Source organism: Boleophthalmus pectinirostris, unplaced genomic scaffold, assembly GCF_026225935.1.
Source record: "Boleophthalmus pectinirostris isolate CB_2022bp ecotype Guang Dong unplaced genomic scaffold, ASM2622593v1 HiC_scaffold_15, whole genome shotgun sequence".
Classification (NCBI taxonomy): domain Eukaryota; kingdom Metazoa; phylum Chordata; class Actinopteri; order Gobiiformes; family Gobiidae; genus Boleophthalmus; species Boleophthalmus pectinirostris.
Genome location: NW_026571070.1, coordinates 27,832,338 through 27,844,515, shown reverse-complemented (window position 1 = coordinate 27,844,515; position 12,178 = coordinate 27,832,338).

The following is a 12,178-nucleotide window of genomic DNA, read 5'->3' as shown; positions in this document are numbered from 1 at the left end:
CAACCGGTCAAAAGTTTTAGAACACCCTAATTGTTTCAGTTATTTATTGTAAGTCGTGCAAGTCCAATGAAGAGCTTGAAATGGTACAAAGGTAAGAACTGAACAGATAGAGGTAAAAAAAAGATAAAAGATAAAAAACACAAGTCCAAGCTCTGCCAAAACTACCTCAGGATAAAAGAACAAGATGGTGAGCTTTAGAATATGGAGTGTCCAGCACAGTGTCCAGACTTAAACCCCATCGAGCTGGTTTGGGATGAACTGGACAGAAGAGTAAAAGTCAAGCAACCTATAAGTGCCACACATTTATGGGAACGTCTGCAACAGACTTAGGAAGAACTTTCTGAAGAATAATTGATTTCTATTGTAAAAAGAACGAGCCACGAGTGTAATGTCTGTACGGCTGTTATATCTGTCAGGTGGACACTTTCATGAATCAAAAGATTAGAATATGTTTTGGTCAACAGTGAACAGTAAAGAGTAAAAAAACGGGAAAAAGTGTGGTGTTCTAAAACTTCTGATTTTGATTTTGAACTGATTACAAACACTACAAGACAGCAGGGATGGAGTTTGAAGAGTGGATACCTCTTAGACCAATCGGTGTTCCTCATATGCTCAGACCCTGCTCCCCCCTCACCCTTCACTCTCTTCTTTAGTCCTCCAGTTATGGCCCACTTTAGCAGCTCTATTTGAAATGTGATTGTCGGAAACAATAGACCTTCTTCACAAAGGCCAGAAGTGCCCTGCTGTAGGTTTGTGAAACGGTTAATGGTTTTCTATGGCAAAATATCTGTGGAAATGTCTTGCCTATTCTCCAGCAGCTTCATAAATCTGCCCCATCACCAAATCTTCAACCAACAAGGTCGACAAAGGATAAACATTCTTACATGATGAATTTATTCACAACTATCAAGGTAAGACAGACAAAAGCTTAAAGCCGAACAACAAGGACGCATTAGTGAACTACTGAGCAAAACTAACATTATGGTACGCTAAGGCCTCAAAAAACATCCTACATAGGTCTCTAGGAAGTTTTAAGGTCAATTAAATACAATCAATCAAGTAACCTGCCCAGGGACTGCAGGTGGAAATAATCACTGGTGCTACAACCTGGTACAAAGCATTTCTCCTGTTAAGGTTAATGTAAATTGTGCACTGTCCATGTCTCATTAAATAAAGAAACTAACTAACGTAACTGCCTAGAGATGTCTCGCATTCGAACTGCACAAATCTATCTATCTCTGCTAATATCAACATCATGAAATAGATTTTAAAATTTAATTCTAGAAGTTAGCAAGTTACTTATGTTTTATTCATGAGCATAATGTTAGTTTTGCCTTAGTAGTTCACTAATGCATCGTTGTTGTTCGCCTTTAAGCTTTCGTCTTTTTTTACCTTGATAGTTGTGGATAAGTTCTCCATGGATGTTCAGAAAGTTTATCCTTTGTTGACCTTGTTGGTTGAAGATTTGGTGATGGGGCAGATTTATGAAGATGGTGGAAAATGCGCCAGATATTTCCACAGACATTTTGCCGTAGAAAAGCAATTGATAAACGCATTTCAAATAGAGCTGCTAAACTGGGCCCTAACTGGAGACTCAAGAAGAGAGTGAAGGGTGAGGAGGGAGCGGAGGGGCACATGAGGGACACTGATTGGTTTAAGAGGTATCCACTCTTCAAACTCTGCCCTTGTAGCCTTGTAGTGTTTGTAATCAGAAAAACCTGGATGTAATCAGGGCAGTCTTTTGTGATGTCACCAACTACTCAAAAATGCAGAGGCCACTGAAGGCAACGCAAACTCAGATGGAGATGTTTTCAGCATTGAAACTGGCAACCCAAATGAGAGACTAATGTGAAGCTCATTCTGCTTTCTGATTGAGAACCAAAACACCAAATTATAACATCAACTTGGCCATCATGTCCACTGCTTTTGTACTTAAAGGGCCCATCTCATGCAAAATCAACTTTTCAGACCTTTTTACCTTCTAAGAGTGATGTGTGGCCCTTGTATATGTTGCCGAAGTGGTTTTTAGATTGATTCGGCGTGTTTTTTTAACAAATTGCAGCATATTTCTGCCACTCTCCCACGCGACAATGAACTAAAGCTGCTACAACGATGACGCAGCAGATACATCTATGACGTGTTTGACGTAGCAGGAGGCGCTTCGCACCCGCCCCCCTCCCCCGCTCCACCGCCTCCATCCCGCATCTGCTGACAATTTCCACATGAACACCTAAACAAAAGCGGCAGCATAAGCTCATTGTTCTACACTGCAGTGAACACGATATAATAAGTTTATATACTAGTGTTTATTAATACTTTACCAATCAGTAATGTTCAGCTGATGTGGACATGGTGCTTGAGCTTCGTGCTCCTCAAAGTCCTCGTCCGATTCTGGCTCCAACACATGTGGCTGAACGCGCTGTATCTCCATGATGAATAAAAGTTTATTCCTACCACTATCAGGGTGCACGTCTGTCTCCCCCTCCCTCCCTGAGATGGACGGAGGAAGGGCGGCTCACTCAGAGCCTACATCATGTTTGGAAGGCGGAGCCTGTGCTTTCTCAGGACGGGGAGGGATGAGCAATAGTCTGTAAAATTTCATAACTATTGTGTAATGGATGTTCCAAAACCCAAATTGTGCTTGTATATGTGCAGAAGATACAATGTGAAAAGAGTTATTTTGCATGAGATGGGCCCTTTAAAGATAAATCGGCCTTAGAATTATTGTCAATAAGAGTTATTTGTCTACCTCATATCTGGGGACACAATTAAAATGCAGAAGACATTTCCTCTCAAAGATATATAACTTCTTTTACCTGAGATAAATACGTTTGGTGCTTTGTGCAGTTTCTTAGTCCTCTGCATTATTTCCATGTTTGTTGAATAAACTTTGCATCGCTCTGATTGGTTAATCCGTCTGTCAGTCACGTCCAACTCAATCCGACCAGACAGCTATTGTAAAGGTATGTCAGAGTGAATGGTTCTGTCTGATCACGTAACAACAATGGTGGATTTTCAATTTGGATTTTTCTTTCAAAAAACATAAATCTCCCAGACTTATTACATAAACCCCTGCCCTCCATTTGAAATTATGACATTGAATTCTCCAATGTCGTGAACGCAATTTAGCATAACACAGCACCTTTAAATGTTATCTCTTCTAACCCGTACCCCCTCCTTCTATCAGAGGCTAGTTTTTAGTAGCTCCAAAGCCCCAGATCCTGTAGCCCACATCGCTGCTCTGGCCCTGGACTGATTCAGGAGTGATTTATCAGTCCCCTGTGTTGGGAGAGCCGGTGATTTATGGTGCTGGGGCCTTTTACACCAGTCGTATTTCTGTCAGAGCTGCAGTTATGTTGGCCACCATTTTTCTTTCCTACATCTCTGTTTCTCCACCTCTGCTTTGAACCCAGTGGAGCAGAATGTACATGGGCAAGTGGATGGGGAAACATGGTTGACCTAGGAATATGTCAGTGGTATTACCCTGGTTCAAGTGGGATACACAAGGCACTTTGCGATTTTATAAAAGCAATACCTGACTTGATTTAAAGCCCCCATATTACGGTATTTTCTGATCTACTATTGTGTTATAATTCTGTTTCATCATCAAAATCCTACCTGGAGTTGTGTTCTGTTTCATTGACACATGTTTGACACACAAACCCTGCATATTTCGGCCAACTTCTTTTCCCAAACTGAAAACATGACAAAATTCCACCTTGTGATGACATGTATTAATACAGGACGTGCTTCACTGTGTTTTTAAACTCCATACACCTTCACTAGAAACATTTGATCATTTCACCCCTGGAAATGCCAGTCTCTAGTTAACGAAAAACTTGACTTAACTTGAAACTACGGCCCCATCCACACTGGTACGTCTTCGAGTTGTTTTCGTTGCAGATGCAGTGTTCGTCCACACTAATCCCTCTAACAGAATATATATATCTTTTTTAGTTCTTCTCTTCATTTTTAAAGATGCCAGTTTTGTTTTTGTTTATGGTCGCACAAACCAACAATAATGAGGAAGAAGGCGCAAAATTCATCATCCAAGATCGCACCAAAACAAAAGGCAATGTCAAAGAAAAGCATGTGCTCAGCCAATAGTCGTAGTTTACTTGTGAAGACAATATATCTAGTCTTCTAGGTATTTCTGTAAGATTTGATTTTTATATTGTTTTTTGAAGTGCACCAAGGTGGAACAGAGCATTGCCAGACTAATAATGAGGGGTTACTCAAACATGTGTGAAATTCCACAGAATGGCATATAGACTGTATAAAGAAGTGGACTAAGGGAGTGAGATTTGATTGATTGATTGATTTATTTGAGACAGGGACAGCGCACAATTTTTACATGAACCTTTACAGGAGAGATGCAGTGCACCAGGTTGTAGCACCAGTGCTAGTTTCCACCTGTAGTCCCTGGACAGGTTCATTGAGTGATTGTATTTAAGTGACCTTGACTATCAACTGTTCTTCCTGGAGACCTGTGTAGCATGTTTTGGGTTGATGTCACCCATAGCGTTTAGCTCCACCCATAGCGTTTAGCTCCAGCCAAATGAAGCTCATTGATGTTGGCAGTTATAGTGACAAATTTGGAGCATTTAAAGACCAACCAAAGATGCAGTCTGGAGTGAGGCCGTGCTGGCAAAAGGCGAAAGTGAGGATCGGGGTGGCGACCATAGTTTTGCGAGGATTCATGTGGTTCGGAGAGATGTAGTCAAGGCGGGGGACAATTGTGTCAAGGCGGCTGCCCTAACTATAAAGTGCTGTGAGAAAGACTACTGTTGTTAATGCTAACTGTGAAAAAAGGCTTCTGATTTGTCTTTTATGTTTATGTGCATATCTTGATTTACAGACAAAATAGTGAAACAAAATCTCCAAGATCATGTGAAGTGAGTTCATATGAACATTTTAAGACCAAAATGACCAAAAAGTTACGGAGAGAAGGGTGAAAATTTTCAATACAAAGTGAAGTAGAGCTAGAGTAAATGGAGCTAGAAGTGCACCCATTAGGGATGTAACAATATCCAAATCTCTCTGTACGATATTATCATGATATGCATTTCACGGTACAACATTTAGTGCGATATTTTGGAGAGGCTAATATAATTGAAGATAGGACATGTTTTTGCTTGTAAAATACCTTGACAAGATTTTGGTCTGAATTATTTCCATCATAATCCATGAATTCAAGTAAAAACATATTTCTTCATGTTTTCTGCACTGAAATGAATCATGGGATATGTAGTTTCTGATGTTTATACGATGTTGCTACTATAAAACCTGCATTTAATAAAGGAACTTGTAATTTGATATGTATTTATATGTATTTTGACAGGCTACGATATTATTGTGAGACTTTTGACGATACGATATCATGATATTTTGGTTACTGTTACCTCCCTAGCGCACATGGCAAGGCAAGGCAAGGCAAGGCAAGTTTATTTGTATAGCACAATTCGTACACAAAGTAATTCAAAGTGCTTTACAGAATAAGAAATACATTAAAATCATAATAAAAACTAATCAAAACATGAAGATTAAAATTAAAAAAGAGAGAAGAGTGCGGAATGAAAACCTTTCAGTTATATGCACAGTTAAACAGAAATGTTTTGAGTCTGGATTTAAACAGCGTCACAGAAGAGTCTGTCTCACATGTTCAGGAAGACTGTTCCAGGTTTTAGCTGCATGAACCTGAAACGCTGACTCCCCTTGTTTAGTTCTGACTCTGGGCACCAGCAGGAGGCCGGTCCCTGAGGTCCTCAGAGTGCGAGATGGTTCATATGACACTAACATGTCACAGATGTACTTTGGTGCTCGGCCATGGAGAGACTTGTACACAAGCAGAGCTGCTTTAAAGTCTATTCTCTGAGGCACAGGAAGCCAGAGCAGAGACCTGAGCACAGGACTTATGTGCTTGTACTTCCTAGTTCGAGTCAGGACCCGAGCTGCAGTGTTCTGGATGTTCTGCAGCGTCTCACAGCTCGTTTGGAGAGACCAGTGAGCAGACCATTACAGTATCTAACCTACTGGAGACAAATGCATGGATAAGTTTCTCCAAGTCTGATTTAGACAATAAACCTTTGATTTTTGCTATGTTTTTTAGATGGTAAAAGGCTGCAGATGTTATTGATTTTATGTGACTGTTAAAGTTCAAGTCTGAGTCCATTATTACCCCTAGATTTCTTGCCTGATTTGAAGGTTTTAGAGAGAGAGACTGGAGGTGACTGCTGACACTGTCCCTTTGTTTCTGTGGACCAAACACTATGACTTCAGTCTTGTCAGAGTTTAGCTGCTCACTTCCTGTTTTGAACATGGCTGCTAGCGTGTTAGCTATGTCCATTTATATAAACAGTCTAAAGTAAGGCATAAAACTCATCTATCTTGACTATGCTTTGTGGTTTCACTTTCTATTTCATGGAAGTTATGTACCGTACCGGTTGCAAATAGCCACAAGTCTGCCACCGCTGTTTTAAAATGATATAACTTTAGCTTAGTCGCGCTGTGGAGTTAGCCGCTGTAAACTTGAGCAATATATGTGTGCATTCAAAAATATATAGGCTACATGTACTGTGTGTCAGCTTGAATTAATGCATGGCCCAAAGCAGATCCAACTCTTTCCTCCGAGGATCTGTTCATGAATAAAAGATTTCTGAATAAACACATACATTACCTTAAACAGGACTCTACAGAATTGTATTTAAGATGCAGCCCTGTCCTTTTCCGTTAACCACGTTTTGCTAGTTACCGACGTTGCATATTTTTCTGTTTCCATTTAACGGGAAAAACAAATTCTGGAATGGCTGCCTAGTCCTGGTTTAGTCCTGGTTTGATCTGGTCTGTAGTCCTGGTTTAGTCCTGGTTAAATCTTGTCTGTAGTCCTGGTTTAGTCCTGGTTTAGTTCTGATTTAGCTCTAATTTAATCTGGTCTGTAGTCTTGGTTTAGTCCTAGTTTAATCAGGTCTGTATTCATGATTTAGTCCTGGTTTAGTCCTTCTTTAATCCCGTCTGTAGTCCTGGTTTAGTCCTAGTTTAGTCTGGTCTGTAGTCCTGGTTTAGTCCTGGTTTAGTTCTGATTTAGCTCTAATTTAATCTGGTCTGTAGTCCTGGATTAGTCTTAATTTAGTCTGGTCTGTAGTGCTGGTTTAGTCCTAGTTTAGTTTGGTCTGTAGTCCTGGTTTTGTCCTAGTTTAATCAGATCTGTATTCATGGTTTAGTCGTGGTTTAGTCCTAGTTTAATCCGGTCTGTAGTCCTGGTTTAGTCCTAGTTTAATCTGGTCTGTAGTCCTGGTTTAGTCCTGGTTTAGTTCTGATTTAGCTCTAATTTACTCTGGTCTGTAGTCCTGGTTTAGTCCTAATTTAGTCTGGTCTGTAGTGCTGGTTTAGTCCTAGTTTAGTTTGGTCTGTAGTCCTGGTTTTGTCCTAGTTTAATCAGATCTGTATTCATGGTTTAGTCGTGGTTTAGTCCTAGTTTAGTCTGGTCTGTAGTCCTGGTTTAGTCCTAGTTTAATCTGGTCTGTAGTCCTGGTTTAGTCCTGGTTTAATCTGGTCTGTAGTCCTGGTTTAGTCCTGGTTTAGTTCTGATTTAGCTCTAATTTACTCTGGTCTGTAGTCCTGGTTTAGTCCTAATTTAGTCTGGTCTGTAGTGCTGGTTTAGTCCTAGTTTAGTTTGGTCTGTAGTCCTGGTTTTGTCCTAGTTTAATCAGATCTGTATTCATGGTTTAGTCGTGGTTTAGTCCTTGTTTAATCCGGTCTGTAGTCCTGGTTTAGTCCTAGTTTAATCTGGTCTGTAGTCCTGGTTTAGTTCTGATTTAGCTCTAATTTAATCTTGTCTGTAGTCCTGGTTTAGTCCTAATTTAATCCAGTCTGTAGTTCTGGTTTAGTCCTAATTTAATCTGGTCTTTAGTCCTGGTTTAGTTCTAGTTTAATCTGGTCTGTAGTCCTGGTTTAGTCCTGGTTTAGTCCTAGTTTAATCCGGTCTGTAGTTCTGGTTTAGTCCTAATTTAATCTGGTCTGTAGTCCTGGTTTAGTTCTAGTTTAATCCAGTCTGTAGTCCTGGTTTAATCCTAGTTTAATCCTGTGTGTAGTCCTGGTTTAGTCCTAGTTTAATCCTGTGTGTAGTCCTGGTTTAGTCCTAGTTTAATCCTGTGTGTAGTCCTGGTTTAGTCCTAGTTTAATCCTGTGTGTAGTCCTGGTTTAGTCCTAGTTTAATCCTGTGTGTAGTCCTGGTTTAGTCCTAGTTTAATCCTGTGTGTAGTCCTGGTTTAGTCCTAGTTTAATCCTGTGTGTAGTCCTGGTTTAGTCCTAGTTTAATCCTGTGTGTAGTCCTGGTTTAGTCCTAGTTTAATCCTGTGTGTAGTCCTGGTTTAGTCCTAGTTTAATCCTGTGTGTAGTCCTGGTTTAGTCCTAGTTACCGACTTTGCATATTTTTCTATTTCCATTAAACGGGAAAAACGAATTCTGGAATGGCTGCCTGGGGGGGAAAATTGGTCAAGAAAAAGCAGCGTTAAATGAAAATCACTAAAATTTTTGGAGGCTGGTGGGAGCGTTTGACAGCTCAAATCGGTGTCGCTCTGGGCACTGGTGCAGGCAGAGCAGATGAGACAGATAGAACAGAATAATGGAGTTTTTGTATCTGTGGTAACAATAGTAGCAGTCAATATGAATTGTCTGATATTTGACCGCAAAAAATATTCACTGGAAAAGAAGACAACCTGATAAGAACAGTTGGATTTTTGGAGACATGGGTTATTTGAAATGGTCTGTAGTCCTGGTTTAGTTCATCTTGGAGCAGGATTAAAATAGATGTTTGTCCTCTTTGGGTTAGTCTTTGTTTAGACCTGAAGTGTTGGTTTAGACCTGAAATAAGTCCTGGTGTGGAGCTGGTGGTTCTTGGAAGACCTGATAGTGGTGTGAAATGATTGAGAACCAGTTTAGTCCTTAGTTGAATCCTCTCTGTAGTCCTGGTTACCTCCTGGTTTAGTTCTTGTTTAATCCAGTCTCTAGTCCTGGTTTAGTCCTAGTTTAATCTGATCTGTATTCCTGGTTTAGTCCTAGTTTAATCCAATCTCTAGTCCTGGTTTAGTCCTAGATTAATCCGGTCTGTAGTCCTGGTTTAGTTCTGGTTTAGTCCTAGTTTAATCTGGTCTGCAGTCCTAGTTTAGTTCTAGTATAATCCAGTGTGTAGTCCTGGTCTAGTCCTAGTTAAATCTGGTCTGTAGTCCTGGTTTAGTCCTTGTTTAATCCAATGTGTAGTCCAGGTATAGTCCTGGTTTAGTACTAGTTTAATCCAGTCTCTACTCCTGGTTTGGTCCTAGTTTAATCTGGTCTGTAGTCCTGGTTTAGTCCTAGTTTAATCCTATCTTTAATCCTGGTTTAGTCCTTGTTTAATACAATCTGTAGTCCTGGTATAGTTCTGGTTTAGTCCTAGTTTAACTGAATCTGTAGTCCTGGTTTGGTCCTAGTTTAATCTGGTCTCTAGTCCTGGTTTAGTCCTAGTTTAATCTGGTCTGTAATCCTGGTTTAGTCCTGGTTTAGGCCTGGTTTAGTCCTGGTTTAATCCTGTATGTAGTTCTAGTTTAGTCCTAGTTTAATCTGTAGTTCTGTTTTAGTCCTAGTTTAGATCCGGTTTAAACCTGTCTGTATTCCTCATTTAGTTTTGGTTTAGACCTGGTTTAATTACTAGTATGTCTGTAGTCCTGGTTTAGTCCTAGTTTGATTTGGTTTAATCCTGCTTGTATTTCACATGATTTAGATCTTGTTCTGGATTGAAATGTAGCCACAGTAACCACCTTGTTTAGTCTGTGTTTAGCCCTGGTTTGGATTTGGATTAGTGCTGGTTTAATCTTAGATGTAAACCTGGTTCAGACCTGGTTTAGACTTGGCTGAACCCTAGATTTTGTCCTGGTTTACTTCTGGCACAGCCTTATAATCCAAGTTGGTGAAAGCAGATATAAACAACAACCAAATGCATCTTTGTAAAACCTTAGTAACCTCCATTTGGACCACCTTTTGAGAAACATTGATTTACCATCATTTTCTGCGTTACCTTTATTGCAAGAATTGTGTACATTTTTATCTTGCAAACAGACTCCTGATCTGAAAAGAGAGATGTTCCACGAAATGAAAAAAAATAATATGTGAAATCTCTCCGGGACGCCGCTCCAAAATGAAGGTTGAAAGAAGCACTGAAATATTCACCAGAGAAACGCGGGGATACGCCGAGAGCGAACAGGCCCCCCACCGAAACATGAGACCGAGGTGCAGGAGCAGAGATTGTGGAATATTATGCTATTTTTCAGGGAATTTGTGAAGAATGTAGTTGCAGATGTAAACATTTGTGTATTATGGGATCATTTGGAGGGTATTTGAAGTCACAAATCTCCTCAAATACACTTAAGTTTACCGTGTCTTCCATAGTATGCATGTTTGTCCATTCATTTTTTTCAAGACATCACTTGCTTTGTCTCTGTGGAGGTAGTCAGGTGTAATACTGTGGAACTTTCAAGGCAAATCAATAAAATCTCCACAAAGACAAGCAGGTGTTGGACCATTCTCTCGAAAAGTTACATAGTGCACCTTTAAAGCTCATATTTGTGATGAATGTGTATGCTTTAATAATCTAATGCTTTTTAATAAAATATTAAAACATGTCAGGAGATATGTTCTTATGCAGCATGATGGCTCAGTGGCGAACAGTGAAGAGGTTCCAGGTTCGAATCACGAGTCTTCTTTCTGTGTGAACAATAATAAAACTCAAATCTTTGTACACATATCTGCTTTACATTTAGGCTCTGAGGCCCAAAAGACCAGCTAAGGTAGTTCTGATCGAGCCTGATTCATCAGTCAGTTTCACTTCATGGAAAACGTCTGACCTCAGCATTAGGATTCGTTCGCTTGACGGTAGGCGGGTACTTTTTGTATTTAACCAATCACTGCTATTTGGTCGTGATGTATGTAATGCGCTGCTAACGGGGCTAACTGGTATATTAAGCTTTTCCCAAATCCCACAGGAAGAAGGACAATAACGTTTTTCCCCTTGATAAAATTCACCAAACATTCTCTTTGTTCTGGCTTTAAATCCTCAATCTTGGGAATCATTGCCAACACAGAATGTATGACTATTCGCTGACTGGTTAGTGCCTGGACTTGCACTTCCTGGTTTCTTGCAAACCGTCTAGTGTGTTCCAATTCCTGACCTATTCGCTGGAGAGAAATTAAATTAAGTGGAGGCACTAGGTGGCACCAGTGTGGTTAGTTCTGACCAGGAGTAGCAGAAGATCATTGAGATGGGTCCTCAAGCACTGCACCGCAAGTATACCAGCGGCATTGAAGGACAAACACAGAGGACAAATTTCTCTACTACTTCAACTTGTTGTTTTTCTTAGTTAGACCAAGAAAAAGTGTTAAAAAAAAGGTTTCAGAAGAAGCGCTTCCTGGACCTCCAGAGGATAAAACACAGTAGATCCAACTCAGTGGTGCTCTTTGGAAAGGGAAGTCAGTAAAAAGATGCAAAAAACCCAAGGCACTCACTAGTTAAAATAAAATGCCTTTATTAATTTATGGCATGTCTTAATGGACAACTTACAAAGTCCCGACACGTTTAAGCCTATGGCTTTCCTCAGGGGACAAACCTAAATAATAATAAAAAGTGCATTTTGTCTTATAGGAACATTGCTGATTATGTTACTGTGTCATGCAAGACGGTTCTAGGATTTGAGACAAGGAGTTAAAATGCTGCTGAAGGCTCTAGGTGAATACACAGGCTGTAATACAGACTACCGTTATGGACTGTCCCACACAGTCACACTGATAGCTGGTACCTTAAATCAGGGGTCTCCAACCTGTAGCTTGGGAGCTCCCAGTAGCTCTCCACTCCCTTACAAGTAACTCACCAAAGAATTTCTGAATTATACGTATTGTACTAAATAACTCAAATTTACTTAATTACCACTGTAAATGTGTTATTTTCAACTTTGTGCACTAAGAAATAGAAAATGTTTTCATGTTTTATACGCATCTAACTGTACATCGAAGGCTTGCACGCTTATATCAAATCAATTTCTTGCAACTGCTAAAATGAGTTCTCCAGCATTTTCATGTTGTAAAGGTAGCTCACTGGTAGCCCCTTAAATGATCAGCTGACAGTGAGTGTGCACAGTGTGTACAGTCTGCG